The 22,692-nt window shown below is 35.0% G+C and overlaps 1 protein-coding gene across 8 annotated transcripts in view; it reads right to left on the minus strand.

The window, feature by feature from the left end:
- CCDC171 (coiled-coil domain containing 171) overlaps positions 1-22,692 on the minus strand; it is a 359,296-nt gene that overhangs the window by 129,034 nt on the left and 207,570 nt on the right. The gene's annotated exons all lie outside the window — the stretch shown is intronic.

Raw genomic sequence — 22,692 nt, forward strand, 5'->3', positions numbered from 1 at the left:
CTTAAAAGACAGTTTTGTAGGCCTATTGATTCCTCTTGCACATTTCAAGGTAAAGTAGTTACTCTGTAGTCGACTCAATAATGTAACAAAATCTCTCAGGAATCTGGATTTAACAAGAACCCTCTATTTTTGAAAGAAAATCTAAAGACAAGTTAACAGCTCAAACTAACTGGAATAAATAGTATGCAAGTACATGCGCTTAGCATGCAATCTGCTTATGCGATAATCCCACTTTTCTTCCAAAGCATAAGTCAATAAATCTTTCCTACTGAACTACAAATTCCAAGGTCATGGACAAAGATGTTTATTAGTATAATTACAATGTAGAAACAATACCATTAAGCCTCCAGTTCTAGGTTTCATAAATTAATAGAAATAGAAGATTAAGAAAGTGTCAAGTGTGGTTTTAATTCTTAGACACTAAAAATATTCCTAGTGTAGCACCTTTCTTTTACATGATCTAACTTCTGGTTTCATTTTCATTTGATCTTTGAAGTCGATAACATTTTTTAAAAGTACTTACAAATACAGTACTGTGATCGTAAAAATTAAGATACGGCCTTAAGCAAAGATGGGGGAGAGAGCCAAAATTGGTAAATGGCTCAAAGGAACTCATTTATAGTATGATGAACCACTCAACTTTAAAAAATTCTTCAACAGGATCTCTATGCTCAATTTCTAAATACTTAAGATTCTACATAATTCTTAAACAGTGTTTGAAATCTATCTTTATAGAACTGCAAAAATGTAAAATACTTATAGATTCTTGATTGCTCTATAATATCCAATGGCTTCACTTTCTACTCCCAGTAATAAGCAGAGAATCAGTATTTCAGAGAAACAAGTTTCTGACATTATGGTCAAAGACTGGGTGCATGGTTCCATGTGAGAAAGAGAATAGCATTAAAGGAGAAAACCTCAATCTCAATGTCTGTACTTCCTATTATTACAGACTTTATTATCTTTAGAATTGACTGGAAAGGCTTGGTAGTTGTTTGGGGGTTAGTTTTGTTTGGGGGAAATCTCTTTTTTTATATGCTTTCTGTCTAATAAAGCAGCAAACAGTATTATATAACGTAGAAAATAAATAGCCCTGCTTTCTTCTGTCACTGGAACAATATATGAATTATATTACTAAAGAGGTTTATGTACCCTCTGTTTATAGCATATGTGAAACAGCTAGACTAAAGTAAATCTCAACAGGTTATCCAGATCTGGTAAATCCTTCATGTCTTACTTCTTAGAACTTTTTACCACCACAGAAACAGGAACAAAAACGCTTTCTTGTAAGGATATTTAAACTAGATATTCACTTAATGCCTTAGTCAATTATGAAAGAATAAAAAGTATTCCAAATAGCATTCCAACAAGGAATTATCTGGGTACTACCAGTTGTATCACTGCTTGAGGACCAATAACCTAGTCAAATCTCATCAAGTCTATAGGACACCAACTTCTCTACCAAAGACGACAGATAAGCTTACTATCCTTAACAATCTCCACAGACTTCCCCAATCTCACTCATTCAGTAGTAAGCTTCTTTTCTTATTTGCTATCATTATGACACATAGCTCTTACATAGAGTTTTAACATAGTTCTTATATATACTTTACACATAGTTTTAACATATATAACATCAATCTCTGTATAGCTAGTTTTGCAGAGTCCTCTCAGTAGAGAGAAAACACATGGTAAGCAGATTTATAGCTATTTAAGTTTTAGATGATTTAGACCTTAAAATTAGTAACTAACTTTCATGGTACCCTATTTACCCAATCTCACATCTTCAGATCTTTCACCTCTCTCTTCTTAACTTTCTCCTCATTCTCTCTCATCTTTATATATTACAGAATCATGGGCTTCAATTCAGACATACCTACGTGATCCTCATTTCTTTAAACTTCACTTTATCATAATCTTCCTTCAGGTTATCATGTATCATCTTTTCTTTTTGTCATTGTTAATTCCCCAAAAGTAAAATCTACATCTACTACTTTCACTTCCCATCCACACACCGGATGTAATAACAGTAGGAATTTTAAAGCCAACAAATCTAAATACAAATTCCTACTTTAATATTTACTTTTTGAGGAACTTTGGTCAAATTACTAACATTTCTGAGTTCTAGTTCGCTAATCTGTAAAGGAGGAAATTATGCTGCCTGTATCACGGGTTGCTGTAAGGATTGAACGTGATAATATATTCAAAGTGTCTAGCAGTTATCACTCAATAAACAAACTAAAGTCTTTCTATTCTTTGCCATGTGAAATCTGGCCTCTGGTTCCACCATTGTTCTAGCCGAGGCAGTACTCAATGCGTCAGTGTCCAGTTCCCAGCCTCTTCTATATGCCAATCAAGAAGGAGAGAGCTCAGTTATGAACTAAGGATACACAAACCCTGGTGATTGTTTTTTCAAATAAACAGAAGCTAATTTTCTGACCTGTTTTTAGAAAAGAGTGAAATAATTTTACAGAGAAAAATGGTTTTAATGAAAACCTCAACTACCCTCTGACAACCTACGGCTTTTACAAATAGTATCATTCGGGCTTCTGTAGTACTTCTGTAGTACCCTCTATCTCTATGCTGGCCCTCTTTATTCTGTATTACACTTACATGTACACTTACCTTTTCTCTCCCAGTAAACTGAGATGTTCCTGGGGACAGGAACAGCTATTCATTGAATAAATTTTTCCTTTGAAAAGTATCTTCTCTTAAAGAGTTTCTACATATAAACCTAAGCCTACACAGAAATATTTCAAACAAAATTGATTCAAACTTACTACATAATATTTCTGGGCATTTGACACCATTGGAAATGCTTTCAATGAAATTCTTCACATATTACTTTTCTAGGTCCTGTTTTTCTATACCTCTTCTTATTGTCTTCTAAATTTAGACCTTTCCTACATTTGTCTGCTCTTTCTTTCAAATCTTCAAGATATTTAATCTACTCCTTACATCTTTAACAACACTTTACTACAACCGCCAATTATATATTTCCTCACTTAAATTTACGATCATCTCAAATTAAATAAAACCAAAACTTGAAATCATAATCTTTCTTGCATTCCCCAAACTGATCCCTCACCCTATCTCTTTATGTTAGAAATACTATTAATCTTACAAAGAAAATATTAATTCATCTTTTATTTCTCTCAATTCTATAGCCCCTATATTCACTCTGTTATGAAGTTCTATTATTAAAGACTTCTAAGAAAGAAAGGTCCTCATCTCAGATTTTTTTAAATGGGTAATAAGAAATAACAAAGTTAATACATTTCCCTCATTCTGGCCCAGAGGAAAGCACATCATGTATGGAGAATTCTAACTTTAATTGGTTAGGCATAGCTTAGAAGCAGAAAAGCTTATTTAGCTACAACAAACTAGAGGTTCAAGTATCACAAGATTTTTTAACCCAAGTGGCCTATTCAATGTACAAGAAACAAAACTTAGGACACTCTCACCCACCTAGCTTAAACAGATTAAAAACATATACCCAAAATTAGGAACAAGAAAGAGGTGATATCAGACACGTGTTAAATTTTAATGATTATAAGGAAAGATATGGCATACTCCTAGGTATATATGAACACATTTTCAAAGTTGGATGAAATGCAAGATTTCTATAGAAATATGTAGTCAGGCAACTGATTTAAGAAGGCCTAAAGTCCAGTTCAAAATGATATTTCTCCTCCCTACAAAAACTCCATTTTAGGAAGAAGTATCAACAAACAACAACAAAAATAAAGAGAGAAGGGGTATCAACAGAAGAAAATTTTCAGAAAATATATATGAAAAGCAAAAACAGCTGACAAATGAAGTGCAGCAGAAGAAGCTTCAGCCTAGAGTCCACGTGGAAGACGTGTACAGAAAAGAGGCATGGTGGTGCTCTACAGCCTAGAAGAGCTCAAGACGTGAAAACATAAGGAACAATACAAGGCAGGCATAAGTCCAGGGCCAGAGGACAGAAATTATTTGAAAGACTACACTCAGAATGACCAACCACACCCACATGCCCCTCCCCCAACCAGGCAAAACCCACTGTAAACAGACATCTACCTGCAAGGAAAAAAAAGAAATGTATTCCATAAAACGAACTAAAACCACACAAAAATTGGATGAGTTCTCTAAGAGAGAAACAGGCAGCTGGGTATAGGTGACAGTGCCACAGAACAAAGACCAGTACTGACATTTGGGGGTTACCCAGCCTAACAGCCAGCTCACAGCCCCTTCTTTTCTTTTTTTTTTTTTTTTAACATCTTTATTGGAGTATAATTGCTTTACAATGGTGTGTTAGTTTCTGCTTTATAACAAAGTGAATCAGTTATACACATATATATGTTCCCATATCTCTTCCCTCTTGCATCTCCCTCCCTCCCACCCTCCCTATCCCACCCCTCTAGGTGGTCACAAAGCACTGAGCTGATCTCCCTGTGCTATGCGGCTGCTTCCCACCAGCTATCTATTTTACATTTGGTAGTGTATATATGTCCATGCCACTCTCTCACTTTGTCCCAGCTTACCCTTCCCCCTCCCCATATCCTCAAGTTCACGCTCTAGTAGGTCTGTGTCTTTATTCCCGTCTTACCCCTAGGTACTTCATGACCTTTTTTTTTTTTCCTTAGATTCCATATATATGTGTTAATGTACGGTATTTGTTTTTCTCTTTCTGACTTACTTCACTCTGTATGACAGACTCTAGGTCCATCCAGCTCATTACAAATAACTCAATTTCGTTTCTTTTTATGGCTGAGTAATATTCCATTGTGTATATGTGCCACATCTTCTTTATCCATTCATCTGTTGATGGACACTTAGGTTGCTTCCATGTCCTGGCTATTGTAAATAGAGCTGCAATGAACATTGTGGTACATGACTCTTTTTGAATTATGGTTTTCTCAGGGTATATGTCCAGTAGTGGGATTGCTGGGTTGTATGGTAGTTCTATTTGTAGTTTTTTTAAGGAACCTCCACACTGTCACAGCTGTTTCTAAAGGAAAGCCAACCAGCCACCAAGACTTGTCTCTGTACAAAGAGCACCTGATTAGCTTTTCTTTTTCTTCATTTGTAAGTGTGAATGACAAAACTAATCTTTACCATAAATTTGAGGAAAGCCTAGGTTCCAGTTACTAGGGCTACATAACAAATTACTCCATAATGCAGTGGTGTAAAACAACTATTTATTAGGCTCATGCATTCCGGGAACAGGAAATACAGTAGGGCACAGCAGGGACTGCTCGTCTCCGCTCCCTGATAAATGGGGTCTCAGCAGAAGGCTGGAGTGTGAAATCATCTGAAGGCTCATTCGCACATGTCTGGCAGTTGATGCTGCCTGGCTGCAAGAGACCTTGGCTGGGGCCATTAGCTGAAAACAGCCCTATGTAGCTCACCACGTGACCTGGGTCTCCTCAGAGAATGATGGCCAGATTCCAACACAGAACACTGAGAGAGACTCCAGAGAAAGACGAGAGTGAGAGCAAGAGAATGAACGGGCCAAAGCCATGCTGCCTCCTATGACCTGGTCCTACAAGTCCTGCAGTGTCACTTTGTCCTTGTTCTACTTATAGCGGCAGTCAAAAGGCCTATCCAATTTCAGAGAGAGGGAAATAGACCTCACTTCTTGATATGAGAGCAGCAAGGTTCTGGAAGCATTTGTGGGACCAGAAATACTGCTGTGACCATTTGGCAAAATGCAATCTTCCACACCTTCAACATGAAAGAAAGGGAGCAACAGAAACAAACAGAAAAAATATATATATAGACCTCAGGAGAATGAGAACTTAAATAATTGTTTATTGTCTATTAAAACTCACAATAAAAAACCACAATTTAAGAAGATACAGAAACTATCTTTTTTTTTTCAGAAACTATCTTTTTAAAAGGATGTTATGAAAAGAGAACCAGAGAATTAAAATCAATTCTTAGAAATTAAAAATATGATACCAATATAAAATATTTAAATAGAAAAATTAAGAGAAATTTATAGACTTTACCAGAATCTAAAATGCAAAGACAGAAAATAGAAGAGAAATTATAAGAACCACAGAGATCAAGCCACGATTTTTGACTTCTGACAGACTAATAAGTGTTCCAGAAAGAGAAAAGAGGAAAAAAAACAGGAGGAAATGAGAATGAATTCTGAAGCGTCTATCGAGTATTATTGCACAAGGTAGAAATGTTAATCCTCTGAGGCTTACCATCTACCTCATTTTGGTACTCTCCTACCACTGGTACTGAACTGAACTTCAAAGAGTCTAAATTATAAACACTCAGTTGAAGAAAAGCATTTGAAAGCTAAATAGCTGTAGATTAAGACACTTCTAGAATTATTCCAATTTCCATTTCTAGCTACTTTAACCAATTTTCTTTTTAAAAAACTCTCATAGAGAGAAAATAAAATTCCCCAAACTCTGAAAGAAAATGCTGTATTGGAAATAGAATAGGCTATGAAGTTAGGCAGATCCTGAGTTCAAATTCTGACTCCAAAATCTACAAATATGTGACTCTGGGAAAATTTATTAATAACTCAGATCCTTAATTCATATATATCCATAATTTATTATGCTATTTTACATTAACTTTCCAGGTAATTGCAAGGATTACAGAAAATGTGTATAAAGCATCTAATCCATAGGAGTTATATTTTTAGCATGACTCAAAATCCTCATGAGAATCCACAGGTGTGAGAACCACATTCCCACTTTGCCTACATCAAAGAAACATTCTCTGAGCTAATGCTAGGATGACTGATGCCCCCATTGCCTGGTTTCATCTACTCCTTGTCTGTACTTCCAGTTACCAATTATGGGATTGATGTTTTTAAGGCGGAAGCCTGTTGCAATATGAATTCCGCAAACGAGGGGCAGATCAATAGGTTTTATTTCTAACACTGTGAACTAGAAAAGTATTCTCATCTGAGATTCAGTCATAGATGGAAGAAGAAAAGCTGGGGTGATTCTGTTTCCTGCTTCCATGCCATGAGAGGAGAAACTTGAGAGAGAAGACAAAAAAAGAGAAAAAGCAAATTCCTCCAACTTTTCTCGAAGTATAGTAAATGGATTACCACCATCCAAGTCTGAGAACTCAGGAGGAAAGGAAAAATTTTAACAGCAGACTGGCCTAAAGTCTCAAAGCCATGCATGTAATGACTATCTCATAATAGTACTGTGAGCTATGATAGGACTCAGACAATGATTTGGCCACTAGAGGATGTCAGAGTAAATTAGAATTCACCATTCCAGTCAAGGTGCGATGATGAGTCTAGGGATAAATAGTAAAGAATTAGTAAGAAAGATATCTAATTGTACACAGATATTCGTTCCTTAAAAGAGTTTATACAATAGAAATCAGCCAGCTCCCTTCATGAACTTTCTCCGTTCAGCAATTTTTATAAAAAATTTTTCTTAATTGCAAAGAAAGAAAACCTGTGAAATCTGGATCTTACTAAAGCACAGGCTTTGTAAATTCAGACCGTAAGTGAAGCAAAGCACTTGCCACCACCCGGGGGCAGCATACCATCAACTGTTGGAAGCGACCAAAGGGCAAAGAGTCAACAAAAGACTTAACATGCAAACGACAAAGACCACACCCAAAACATGTCATAGAATAGGTTTCTAAAAATATGCATTCCTAAATATATTCAGATATACATACATGTATACATAATATCTATGTATTTACATAGACAATATATAAATAGAAATATATAATTATATATAAAATTATACTGTTATAAATTGTATTTTATATCTGTATAATACATATAATTTATATATAATGAAATATATGACTATATAATTAGTATATATAATGTAATTTACACATACATGAATATATGTAATTTATTTTTATAAAGTATATAATTGTATAGTATGTGTATGTATATACATATAACTGAGTATATGTATATATACATGTATATATGCATATATATAGGTATAATATATATGAATATTATTGAAAATGGAAAAGCCAATATGTTACTTTTTATCTACTAAAATGGGAATTTTGAAAATAAACTGTACAATTTCTTCTTGTAAAGCTCAAGAAAAAATTTTCTCTACCATGTAGCTTAATTCAGAATATTAGTAAAAGGCTTGATAAGGGTAAATCAGATTCATCACTACTGAGTTTTCCTTAAGTGGGCAACATACGACAGGTGATAGGAATATGCATATTTTCAAGTGTAGAAGTAATAATATCTGTCCTAAAACTAACCTAAGAATGAATTTGTGAAAAGACAAATACTTTTTTACTCTGTCATGGAAATATTCTTATAATACACAAAGAAAACATAGCACTTATCAACTTTCCCTTTAAATAGCTGTGAAGCATTTTATTTTTCTTAAATATATGAAAATTTCCTGCTGTGACAAATTAATATTACAACTTTCAACAGCAACAGTCTTTAAACCTATTAAGGTCCCAAAGAGAAGCCTTTTAAGCAATATTAACAAATGTATTTTCCTTTACATAAAGCAACTTCATCATATATATTCCCAAGTCCTCTGCAGATATTTTTGTTTCTTCATATATAAAAATAAACAATAATACTTATTTCTAACATGTTATAACTGTTAAAATAATATGAAGTGCCTTACAATGTGTCTAACTGAAGTATATGCTCAGAAATGTTAGTTCTTCCTCTTTTCTAAAACTACACTACAAATAGCAAACTAACTTTACATAAAATTATGTGAATAAAAAACATCTGTGTGGGGGGAAATTCGTTGTTCCTTTTTACGCTCGGTGCAAAATAAAACAGTATACCTTTCCTTATCTGCCAAACCGGCAAAGCTTCCTAGTTTTGATTTGTTGTTACTGGTGTTTTCTGGACAATACGTAATGATACCTAAAGCTGATGAGAATGGAGTCAAGCAGGTGCTCTTATACTCCCCCTGCACATGTATACACCTGAAGTAAACACAGGTTCTGAAAAAATATTCACAGCTTTAAAGACATACACACCTTCTCAGGAAGTCTGGGACTTCCCTGGTGGGCCAGTGGTAGAGTATGCCTTCCAATGCAGGGGACACATGCTCGATCCCTGGTCGGGGAATTAAGATCCCACATGCCGCTGCGCAACTAAACCCGCGTGTCACAACTACTGAGCTCATGCGCCTCAACTAGAGAGCCCACGTGCTGCAAACTACAGAGCCTATGCGCTCTGGAGCCCACACCACAAGTAGAAAAGGTCAAACCCACATGCCACAACTAGAGAGAAGCCCATGTGCTGCAACGGAGACCCAATGCAGCCAAATAAATAAATAAATATTTTTTTAAAAGACATACACACCACTTTAAAGTATCTATATCTTTTGACCCAATAAATCTACTTCTTGAGCTCTACCTTGAGAATATAATCAGCTCTATGATCAAACACTTAAGTGTAAGATGTTCATCTTAATTTTTAATAGTGAAAAACGGACACAATCTGAATATCCAACAACAGGAAAATAGTTAAATATATTTCAGCACATTCATGTGATGGAATATTATATGGCTCATTAAAATAATGTTTTAGGAAATTCCCTGGTGGTCCAGTGGTTAGGTCTCCGTGCTCCCACTGCAGGGGTTCGATCCCTAGTAGGGAACTAAGATCCCACATGCCGCGTGGCACAGCCAAAAAAAGCCATTTTATTTTTTAAAATAACATTTAAAAATCATCTTAAATGTCAATCCCACTCACCCAGTTGCTGAAGTTCGTCCTTGATTCACCTCTTTCATACTTCACATCTAAATCATTAGAAATTCTGTAAGCTTTATTTTCAAAATGCAAATAAATCCAGAATCTCACCACTCTTTACTCCTACCAACCCATTCTAAACCACCATCATCTCTGGTCTAGATTATACTCTTAGTCTCTAACTGGTCTCTCTGTTTCCACTTTTGCCTGACTACAATCTATGTTCCAATACCTGCTTGTATGATGTAAGTGTAAACAATGTCACTCTGCCCCCAAAAACAAAATATAAAACTGTATGTACAGCACACTTCCAGTTTTATTTGCCAAAATATTCTTAATGGTTATATATGGTTGATGACGGGATTACATACAAATTATCTCTGTTTCTTCTGTGTTTTTACAGTTTTTCTTTCTGAGAACATGTTTAATCAGAAAAAGTAAACTAAGATAACGTTTATAAAAAAATTTTATACAAAGTTGAACTGCATGATTCAAAATATTTTAAGTAATATTTAAAATATAATCTAAGCAAAAGTTAGCACTCGATTAAGAAACATAACCCTAATCTCAAATTATAATTCATTGAGGACAAATTTAAACATGGAAAAAAGTACATTAAAATTACATATGAGTACTTGTACTTTGAAAAAAGGAAAATGTCATAATAAATTTAAAAGAGATGTATTTTTTACATATTTTTCTGTTGTGTTCAGTCTTACAAAAATGGAAAAACTTTTTGTAAATCTTTTGGCTTCTAGCTTGAATCTTCTCTGTTAAATTATTATTTTTTAAAAAATTATCTGAGAGCTGTTGTTTTCTTAGTTCTTTTTTCTCTGACCTTGAAATATAATTGACTACCCTATAGGTCTCAATGGTGTAAGTCATTAGGACGATAAAAAAAATATGGGATTAAAGTAAAAAATAAGACTTTTAAATTAAGTAATGATGTTAATAATCCTACTTTATGAAAATGGGTAATATGATAGATGTTAATTGTTATTATAATCAGGATTCATCAACTAAATAATGTTTAAATTTTTAAAAGTAAATGAATTTGAGGGCTCTTTTGTTTAAAAGATTACTAGAGAAAATATGGTTATTTATTCAAAATATGACTTCATTGCAACATTCACATTCTATAACCTCAGAGTATGGCAAATAATGTTATTAATAATATAGGACCTCCCTGGTGGTGCAGTGGTTAAGAATTCTCCTGCCAATGCAGGGGACATGGGTTCGAGCCCTGGTCCGGGAAAATCCCACATGCCACAGAGCAACTAAGCCCGCGAGCCACAACTACTGAGCCCACACTCCTAGAGCCCATGCTCCACAACAAGAGAGGCCACTGCAATGAGAAGCCTGCGCACTGCAATGAAGAGTAGCCACCACTCACCGCAACTAGAGAAAGCCCATGCGCAGCAACGAAGACCCAACGCAGCCAAAAATAAATAAATAAGTTAATTAATTTTTTAAAAACTACTGCACACTCATACCCCTGAAAAATTAAGGCTTCTCAATAAACTGGTTATACATGCATTAAAAATAAAAAAAATAATAATACAAAGGTTAGGATACTCAAATAAAAAGAAGGTAAATATTCACAAAATGTGGACTTTGCCACAATTACTCCAACTCCAAAATATCTCTGCAAATTATTCCATGTGAAATCTGAAAAACATACCTTTTTTCTTCTTTCTTATCCATAGTGTAAGCATAATTAAGTTTTGAGAATGGAAAATAATAAAGTACAGAGTTCATTTTCTATTAAAATAGAGACATGAGCAAGAAAAAGCCAAAGCAGCTGCAAGAAGGTGAGGGATGACAGGGAGCGAGGAAGAGGCACAAGCCCTAAGACCCTGTGAGGCTGATACAGCTCTGGGAGAGGAAAGACAGGATAGCAGAAGTTAGCAGAGGACAGAAAATGACGACCAACAAGAACTTATGATCAAGGACTTGGGTCAGAGTTAGACAAAGGAACTAGTATTTGGGAGACTTGCTGTGAATAAATCTTTATTTTTCTCCCGTAAGTCATTCTCTCTCAACCAATGTCTAGCATTTTGAATGGACAAAATTACAAGATTGTGACAGTTCCAGAGAGCTTAAGATTTTGTAAAAGAGTTTCAGAAGTTCTCATCTACTGTCATTTCAATTCTATCACCAATCATTAGGATGTAGGAAATTTTTTTCAATTAAATTCAACATATTCTCCACAAAGCTAAGTATTGTGCTTTCCACAATAAAGGCTCAAATATGTGTATCAATTAATTAGATTATCAGAACTTATTTTTTAAGAAATATAAATCAGGAGGTGATTTTTTAAATGCTACAGGAAGATTATTTGCTTTATTAAATAATCCTATAAATATAAAAATATGTTAAATTTTTCTATAAATAATAAACACATCTAGTGTGTTTCCAATGTAATTGAAAGTTATAAGAATTTAATAGATAGCTAACTTTTCCCAAGAAAAATTAAGGAACAACGATAGCTATAGCTTTGTTCTAATCCTAAGTGAATCATTTTTTTTATTAATTAATTAATTAATTTATTTATTTTTAGCCGTGTTGGGTCTTTGTTTCTGTGCGAGGGCTCTCTCTAGTTGCGGCGAGCGGGGGCCACTCTTCATCGCGGTGCGCGTGCCTCTCACTATCGCGGCCTCTCTTGTTGCGGAGCACAGGCTCCAGACGCGCAGGCTCAGTAGCTGTGGCTCACGGGCCCAGTTGCTCCAGGGCATGTGAGATCTTCCCAGACCAGGGCTCGAACCCATATTCCCTGCATTGGCAGGCAGATTCTCAACCACTGCGCCACCAGGGAAGTCATTTTCAATGTCAAACTTACTAGAGAGAGAGCAAAATTTAAAAATCTCTTTTCATATAAGCAATGTCGTCTCAGAAAAGTAATTATGTCATTCTGTTTCTGTATCCTTCCCCTTGCTTGCTATCAGTTCATAAATTACTATCATTTCCTAAATTTTTATTTATCGGAGTCTAATTGCCCCATCAGCATATTATCTATGAGCCTATGGTCTATTTTGCTTTTAACATATTATGCAAACATCAACTATACACTCAGTCAAAGAAATGCATCATCAAATTACAATTTGTAGGCCAACTAGGAGAAACCAATTCACTATGGGGCCATGGAATGGATTTTCAGAAGATGAGTCTAGTCCCAGGTTGGTACCAGCTACATGTATCAAAATTATTTGGGGAGGGGTTTCCCTGGTGGCGCAGTGGTTGAGAGTCCGCCTGCCGATGCAGGGGACACAGGTTCGTGTCCCAGTCCAGGAAGATCCCACATGCCGCGGAGCGGCTGTGCCCGTGAGCCATGGCCGCTGAGCCTGCGCGTCCGGAGCCTGTGCTCCGCAACGGGAGAGGCCACAACAGTGAGAGGCCTGCGTACCGCAAAAAAAAAAAAAAAAAAAAAATTATTTGGGGAGATAAATGGGCTATTTCAGATGTTTTGTTTTTCAATATTTCTCTGTTACTAATAGAATTGGTTAACACTAGGAATACCTCAAGTGCCAAAAGGAATACCACAAATGTCAATACCATGGCATTCCCAAGGCCTTCCATTCATTGAAACTGCAAATCACATGTCCCTCGTCTAAAATTTAATTATCCTGACCAATTATTCCACTGCATACGCAAGTGCAAACAGTAACTCTACTATTTGACTAAATTCAATAAAAAGTTATTGAGTTTCAGGTATGCACCAGAACTAGATCTAACTTGGCCGGCACTGTCAGGAATTCAGTCTCCTTACTCAAACCTATAATACCTTAAAAAATGACACAAATCTAATGCCCATCAGCAGACAAATAACTAAATAAATGAATTATTTACAGTATGGAATTCTGAGCATCAATTAAAATGATAAATGAATAGACCGTTTAAGGCTTACTGTTTAAGACTTAAACAGTATAAGGTTATTTTAGTCCAGATTTGTGATTTCTTGGCAACACAAAAGTTGGTAGGCTTTTAATTTGTTTGATTCCAGTCAGTGCCATGTGCCAATAAATACAAGATTCTTTCTTGGAGATTATCCTCACTACTGGTTTTCCTGTTTCCACATAGCCATTTGTGCACACAGGTATAGTGTGTATACTTGAACTTAATGGTTGTTATCTTGAGGCCATCTAAGATAGCAGGTTAGAATAAGAAAGCCATACCCCTAATTTGTTCTTTGCCATGGGACTTAGTCATAATCAGCTCCTTCTAGGCCCCAGATTTCTAGACTCACTCTCTCTTCCCTTTTATTTATGCTCATAAGACAACTAATTCTTTCCTGAGTTCCTTTCTTTCTTGTAATAGCTTGTTCAGAGCAGAATGTCAAAGCCAACACATACCATTAATTCTTTCGAACCACTTCCCCTACAACTATAGGGGAAGTTTTCTTCCTAAATTATCACAAGTACAGTTTTATCAAATGTTGCCACAGCTTAATATGAATTTCTACCTTTACACCTCTGATATCAATTTCCTCACCACAAACCACCTCATCTCTAGGCCAGTGCCTCATACTTTTAGGTATTGTCACAGCAGCAACCCATTTTAAGGTACACATTTCTGTATTAGCTCCTGCAAGTATTTTATCCACAGGTTCACTCTCTCATTAAAGTAACACTTTATTTCAGTTTTTCACCTACTCCATTAATATAGAGTGTCTACCATTAAATAGAAGCTGAGTTCTATTAAACATAAAAATATGAAAGGCAGGATCCCAGATAAAATGCTTAGTTTAAGTAGTTACTAAATTTAAACACAAGCTTACTTTAAGTCAAGAAAAAAAATACATTAGATGCATAGCTTTTGTTGTTTTACAAACTACCCATATTAAATAAAGAAATGTTGCCTAACAAAACTGCCTCAGAAGTATAGTAGCACTAAAGGTACTATCGACCAGGTCAACAATATAAAATATCTCAGGAACAGATTAGGGGAATGGGGAAAAAATAAAAATAAACAAATCTTCAACTTGTTCTACTTTTTTCCATACCACATTTCCATATTCATTTGTCTATAGTCCCAACAATAGAGAGATGTGCTATATCTAACTAATTATAGTTCCTACCTTCAAAGTACGTCCCCTTCACTGACTTAAGAGTTCTTAGAGAACTTTATAACTATTAAACTAGTTCTATTCACTCAAGATCAGCAATAGGAAGAGCTTGTCTCTCCTAAGCCCTTTGGCTCTAAAAGGTTTCTGCCTAATGGAAAGAATATTACAGTTAAGTTTCGATTTCCATGCCTAAAGGGTCTGCTAAAGGCCTAGATGCACCTGTCCTCTACACCAGCTCTGTCCAATAGAACTTTCTGTGATGACAGGTATTTTCTATATCTGTGCTGCGAATACGGCAGTCACTAGCCACATGAGGCTACTGCACACTTGAAATGTAGATAGTGTGACTGAGGAACTGAATTTTTAATTTTAATTAATTTAATTAGCCACATGTGGCTAGTGGCTACCAAGTTAGTGTAGCTCCAGACGCTAGACTCAGTTACATCTATTGGAAATACTACTCACTAAAAATACGCTTATGCTGATTCTCAGCTACATGTAACAGGTTCATAGCTTTTGTCTCACTCCAATACCTACTCCATCAATCTAGGTAACCTGAAAGATAATATGGGCAACACATCTAAAAATATGACCTCTCCATTTCCTTGGCCTCTTCATGGCCTCTACTTAACCCCATTCCATACTCAAACTCTGAACCTTATTATCCCATAACTTGTTCTGCCTCCAAAAGCACTGATTCAGGTAGCCTGCTCTCTGATATCAAACAAATATCCTTTCATATTTATTGTTTAACCATAATGATCAGTCTCAAAGGGGCCCTCCAATTATATTTCTACTGGCACATTGGTCATATTTCTATGGTTGACTTGGTCTCCCTACCCTCTACAATGACTATTTCAAATCTACTCTACTCTCCAACTGCCTTCCTCCTCCAAATTCCCTCCATATTCAAAGCGTATGAGTTTGCCTCCTTCACAAAGAAAGAAGCATCAGTGAGAAAGTTTACTAATAACTGCCCTCATCTAACCATCCCTTTTTCTACATATATAAGGAGGTGTCCCTTCTATCTAAAGCCAACCCTCCACTTGTACTCTGGCTCTTATCTTTCCCAGGTCTTCTCAAGAACTTTACACCAGTGGTTCTCAGAGCGTGGTTACCCATAAGGTAAAGTACTGAATACTTCCCAGAAATAAAGACATGTACTACACAAAATGTTAAAGGAAGTTCTTGAAGCAGAAGGAAAATAATACTAGATGAAAATATAAGTCATAAAAAGGAAATATGGTTCAAATATGGTAAATATGTGGGCATTGATGAAAGACAATTGTTTGCTTGTTTTAATTTCTCTAAAAAGCTACTATTTAGGGACTTCCCTGGTGGCGCAGTGGTTAAGAATCCACCTGCTGATGCAGTGGACATGGAGTTGAGCCCTGGCCCAGGAAGATCTCACATGCCGCATAGCAACTAAGCCTGTGCGCCACAACTTCTGAGCCCGTTCTCTAGAGCCCGCGAGCCACTACTACTGAGCCTGTGAGCCACAACTACTGAGCCCGTGTACCACAACTACTGAAGCTCACATGCCTAGAGCCTGTGCTCCACAACAAGGGAAGCCACCACAATGAGAAGCCCACACACCGCAACGAAGAGTAGCCCCTGCTTGCCACAACTAGAGAAAGCCTGTGTGCAGCAACAAAGACCCAAAGCAGCCAAAAATAAATAAATAAATAAATAAATTTTAATCTACTATTTAAAGCAAAAATAATAACAATGAATTGAGAGATTTATAACATATGTAAAAGTAAAATCTATGACAACAACAATGAAGAGAAAAGGAGAGGAGAAATAAAAGTATAATGCTATAAGATTCTTATGTTATACATAAAGTGGTATAATATCATTTGAAGACAGATTGTGCTAGGTGAAGGAAGCATATTATAAACACTAGAGCAACACCTAAAAAATAAAACGAAGAGGAATACCTAATTAGCCAATAGCAGAGGTTTTTTGTTTTAAGTTCTGAAAAATACTCAATACCTCTAAAGGGCTAGGTAGTAAATATTTTAGGCATTGCAGGCCATATGGTCTCTGTTTCAACTCAAAGACTGTAAGACAAAAGCAGCTATAGACAATATGTAAATAAATGGGCATGGCAGCATTCCAATAAAACTTTATATACAGATGGTGGGCTAGATTTGACCTTGGGTGATACTTTGCTGATCTCTGACCTAATAAATTTACCCCTTAATAGCTAGAAAAAGAAGAGATAAACTAACCCAAAGTATACATAAGAATGGAAATAATAAAAATAAGAACAGAAACAAGTATCATAGAAAACAAATAGTGTAAGTTAACAAAGCCAAAATGTGTTCTTTGAAATGAACAACAAAACTGATAAGCATCTAACTAGAGAAAAAAAAGAGAGAAAGAAAGATCACAAATTACCGGTTTAGAAATAAATGAGGGATTAACACAACAGATCCTACAAACATTAAAAGGATAATAATGAGGGAATTCCCTGGCTGTCCAGTGGTTAGGACCGTGCGCTTTCACTGCTGAGGGTGCAGGTTCAATCCCTGGTTGGGGAATTAAGATCCCACAAGCCGTGCAGCGTGGCCAAAAAGAAAAAAAAAAAGAAAAAAAAAGGGTAAGAATGAAGTATTATAAGCAACTTTATACCAATAAATTTGATGTCTTACAGAAAACTGACAAGCTTCTTCTAAAATTTGTATGGAAATTCAATGGACTTAAACTGCCAAAACAATTTTTGAAAAAAAAAAAAGTGCAAAACTTACAGCACCTCAAAGATATGAACTATAAGACTTCCTATAAAGGCACAGTAAATTAAACAATATAGAATTTGCATAAAGACAGACATACAGATGCCTGAAACAGAAATAAAGTCCAAAAGTAAATAAGTAAACACACACAGTGATTTTCAATATAGGGGCCAAGGTAACTGTAGAGAGAAAGGATCATCTTTTCAACAAGTAGCACTGGAACAACTCAACATCTATTCAACCCTTACATCAAACCATATATAAAAATTAACTCAAAATGAATCACAGACCTAAAGGTAAAAGCTTAAAAAATAAATCTGCTAAAGGAAAACACAGGCAAAAATCTTTCTGCATCAGAGTAGGCAAACATTTCTTATGTAAAAGATAAAAATGAACCGTAACATTTAAAACTCTTCAAAATTTAAAACTTCTTCTACTTGAAAGATACTGTTAAGAAAATGAAAAGGCAAATCATAGAATGGAAGATAATATTCTCAATACACACCTGACAGAAGACTTGTACACAGAAAATAGAAAGAATTCTTGCAACGGAATAAGAAAACAAACAACCCAAAGTTTAAAATATCAAATGACTGGAACATATATTTCACAAGGAAGACATATGAATGACTAATAAATATACTAAAAGACGCTTAACATCATTAGTCATCAGTGAAATGCAAAATAAAACCAAAAAAGATACCACTACTCACTCACTATAACAGATAAACTTAAAAAGACTGACAGTGCCAAGTACTCGCCAGGATACGAAGCTGATGGAACTCATATTCCACTGCTATTGGAAATGCAAAATCGTGCAGCCCTTTTGGAAAAAGACTTTGGCAATTTCTTAAAATTTTAAACATACTCTTACCATACAACCCAGAATTTCCACTCCTAGGTATTACCCAAGAGTAGTCAAAACGTGTGTCCACATAGGGATTTGTACAAGAATGTTCTTAGCAGCTTTGTTCATAATAGCCCTAAATGAAAACAGTCTAAACGTCTATCAACAGGTGAATGGATAAATTCAAATTGGTGTATATCCACGTAATGGAATACTATTCAACGATATAAAGAAACAACATAGATGAATCTCAGAAATGCTACCCTAAATGAAAGAAGTCAGATACAAATAGTACATATTGTCTGATTCCATTTATGTGAAACCCTAGTAAAAGCAAATCTAATCTAAAGTGATACTGGATAAGTGGCTGCCAGGATAGAGCAGGGAGAGTATAAAAAAAAAAAAAAAAAAGGGAATTGAGTGGAAAGAAGTACAAGGAAAATTTCGGGGATAAAAAAAAATGTCCTATATGTTGACTCTGGTGGTACTTAGACATATGTATACCTTTGTCAAAATGCACTGAGCCATGTATTAATATATTTTTTCCTCAGCTAACTTTCAATTCGCTAGTATCTTTTCACTAATGTCTACCCAACGTTCAAATCGTTCACTGAGTTTTTAATTTCAATGATTATATTTTCACTTCTTGTCTTATATCTACCCATGCCTTATTAGAACATTTAAAAAACACTTCAAGTATCTTTTAAAGCGCCTGCCAGTACTTTAAGTATTCCTACCACCTCAGATGTAAATGTTCTCAATTGATGTGCAACTCATTTCTTTACATGTTTTGTAATATTGAATTTTGCATAAAGTCTTTTGTGTGTTCTGTGAGCTACAGAAGCATTCCTCACTGAATATTTTCAAGTTTACCTCTAAAAGGTCACGCTGGTTCTACAAGGATTGGACCATTTTGAAGATAATTTCTCAGCTAAATCCTTGGACATAAAAGTAGCATAAACTAAGAACCTACATCCACGTGTAGCACAGCCTGGGGTTCCAATTTCTTTGTGACTTTTTTCCTACTCCGTATCCAGAGTAAATATCAAATCCCCTGTAGCTGGTAGGTAGGGGCTTTCTAGGCCACATTTTCATAGTAGGGCAGCCCTTCCAGACCCTAAGGTTCACACAGGCAGCTCTTTTCTAGTCCATAGGGCTTGAAGCCTAGATTTCCCTAATGTTATGATTATCAACTTCAGCCTCCAAAGAGATTTGCACAGCCCAATGAGCCATTTAGACTTTACCTCCTCTCACCATTTGCTTTTAGATATCCTTCTTATTTCTAGTACAGGAGCATTTTTCTCACTTTGTTTTAAGCTTGGCTATATACCCCACAATTCATTTGTTATATTTTATCCAGTTTCTACTCCACATGTTTGGAGTGAGAAGTCCTTTCATGATAGCAAAACCTTGATACCAAAAAGTGACAAGGACAGTATGAGAGAGATAAATTACAAGATGATTACGATTAGGAACACAGATTTAAAAGCCATAGGTGAAAAATTTTAAACTGAGCACAGCAAAGTATTTAAAAAAATGTCACCACAACCAAGTTGGGTTTATTTCAGGAATGCAACGCTGGCTTAACATTAGAATACTTAATAATGTAATAATTCAAGGGTCAGCAAACTTTAGAGAGGAAATATTTTAGCCTTTGTATGTCACATGCAGTCTGTCACTTCTTCTTCTTTGGTTTTGTTTGATTTTTCATTGTTTATGATCCTTTAAACACGTAAAAACAATTATCAGCTCACAAGCCATATAAACACAGGCTATGGGCCATAGTTTGCCAATTCCTGATATATTTCAACTTGCTAACAGAATAAGAGAGAAAAATCATATGATTATCTCAGTAGATGCATAAAAATGTATTGACAATATCCAACATCCATTTATGATTTTTTAAATTGTGCATAATCTAGGAAGATAACTCCCTTAACCCGATAAGGATTATCAACTTATAGCAATTTATAGCAACCTATACCAAACTTCCTTCTTAATGGAGAAATGTTAGAAAAATTCTTGTTAAGATTGAGAACAAGACAAGGATGGCTGTTGTCTCTACTTCTATTCAGCATTGTATCCTAGCCATTACAATAAGGAAGGGAAAGTAAATTAAAGGATTAAGATTTGGAAAGGAGAAACAAAACTGGTACTATAGAAGAAATAATATGATGGTCTACATAGAAAACCCTAGAAAGTACAGATAAAGTATTATTAGAATTTACAAAGAAGTTTAGCAATGTGTATAAGATTAATGTGTCTCTTTATTCACAGGCCGGTTACTTGGTTGAGTTTAGCTTGCAGAAGCTCTTGAAGAAACGTAATTAGGCAAGCTTCCTTCCAGAGAAAATTTCATCTTAGTTTCTACTTAGACACTACTGAGCTGAGACCAAAACCCCAAAATGTAAACAGTGGTGTTGTTAGATAAGTTATGAATAACTTGTTTTCTCTTTTGTATTTTCCATATATTCTATTCCTGATCTTATTTTATTTTTAGACAGAAGCAGCAGCAATACAGTTTATTTTTTAAAAGAAGTTATACAAAGGACACACAAAAAAACTATTTAAGTATTACTGAAAAGCACAAAAGAATATTCATCAAGCATATACTTACTTTTCAAACAGTATCTTAATTAATTCTCATAAAAATTCTGTAGCTTTAAGTATTATGATGCCTAATTTTGCAGAAGAGGAAACTGAGGCTCAGAAAGGTTATTTGCCCAAGTGACAGTACTGGGATTTCAATTTGAAAATACTTGTTCCAAGGCCAGTGCTTTTTCCACTGAACCACACTGCCGCCCACAAGAGAGCGTTTTCACATTACCTGCTAGTTCTAACTAAGAGATAGTAATTAAACAATTACCTGCTAATTCTCACTAAGAGATAGTAATTAAACAATTCTCCACTCCTGACAACAATATTTAAGCTACTCACATTTTAAAGAAATTAATATGAACAGCTTTTTTATCTGCTGATAGATACTATACCTAAACTCAACTACAAGCTATTTCAAAAAGAAAAGACTCTGAGTTAAATGCTTTTTCAAAGCATGGCTAATTACTTTATCTATTAATGGGACATGAAGCATAAAAATGTTGTCTAGTGACCAATATAATTATAAAAATGATCAACCTGACTAGCAATCAAAGAAATAAAATTCAAGTAACAATGATATATTGATCAAATTGGCCAAAAAAAATTTTAATAGTAATAGCCAGCTTGGGTAAAAAGTGAAATTCTCATGCATTTTAGGAGAGAATGTAAAATCTGCTGTAGGCCAGTTGATAATATTTACACTTTAAAACATATGTGGCTATAGACCTAGTAATTCTTTACCTAGGAATTAATCCTGAGGAACTAATTGCAATATGTGTATAAAGATTTAGCGACAGGGCTGCTTATCTTAGAATTACTTATAATAGCAAAAAAGAAAAAAATAATAAAGAAAAGGAAACTGAAATAAATCTAAATCTACCTAATTAACCTAAGGACTTTGGTTAATGATTTTTAATACTTTTTTTAAAAAACTAAATCCCGGTTTCAACATTTACAGGCGAGGAGACCCTGAGCAAGTCCACTGAACTCTCTCAATTTCATCGAAAGGAGTGAGAACAATAATAGTACCAATTTCATAGTGGTAGTTTAAGAATGAAACAAAACAATTCACGTAGAGACCGCAGCACAGAGCTTGGCCTATGTATGCTGTCCATCAGTAATATAGTTAATGTCGTGATTAGGAAGGCAGATATAAAATCTGATTCCCTAGATTTGTAACTTACTAATGGTTGTGCAAGTTATGTGCCTCTCTGTATCTCAGTTTTCTCTTCTATGAAATGAGAATAATCCCATAGAGTTTGTGTGAGGATTATATGAGATAAGTATTTAGAAAGTATTTAACACAGTGCTTGGCAAACAGTAAGCTCTCGACAAATTTTGACTTTTATTATTAGCATTTGTATTAGTATTGAATAAATATATATTATTTTTATAATAAATTATATACCAACTCGGAGTTGTTTACTGTATTAGGTATGATACCTACTATATAGGCTGTGTTACATCATGTTGGTTTTCCTGGAATTCGTTGTTCCATTCCAGTGTGTATAACCTCACTAGTAAAAATTTTACACATACTATAATCATAATCTATAATTCTATTACATTTTATAGCCAACATTTCCAAAAGATATCGTAGTCCTAAATCCATTAATGAAGTTTTCTAAATGACAATTATTTTATTGTAACTTCTTTTTTCCCTTCTAAACACCTTTCCCACAAATAAATGACAGGGAGACCAACTCTTTCTAACCGCCCCCTCCTCAAACACTTAATATAAGAATCAGAGATACCTAGACCC

Source organism: Monodon monoceros, unplaced genomic scaffold (genome assembly GCF_005190385.1).
Source record: "Monodon monoceros isolate NGI ecotype Baffin Bay Population unplaced genomic scaffold, NGI_Narwhal_1 Super_Scaffold_5, whole genome shotgun sequence".
NCBI classification, from domain to species: domain Eukaryota; kingdom Metazoa; phylum Chordata; class Mammalia; order Artiodactyla; family Monodontidae; genus Monodon; species Monodon monoceros.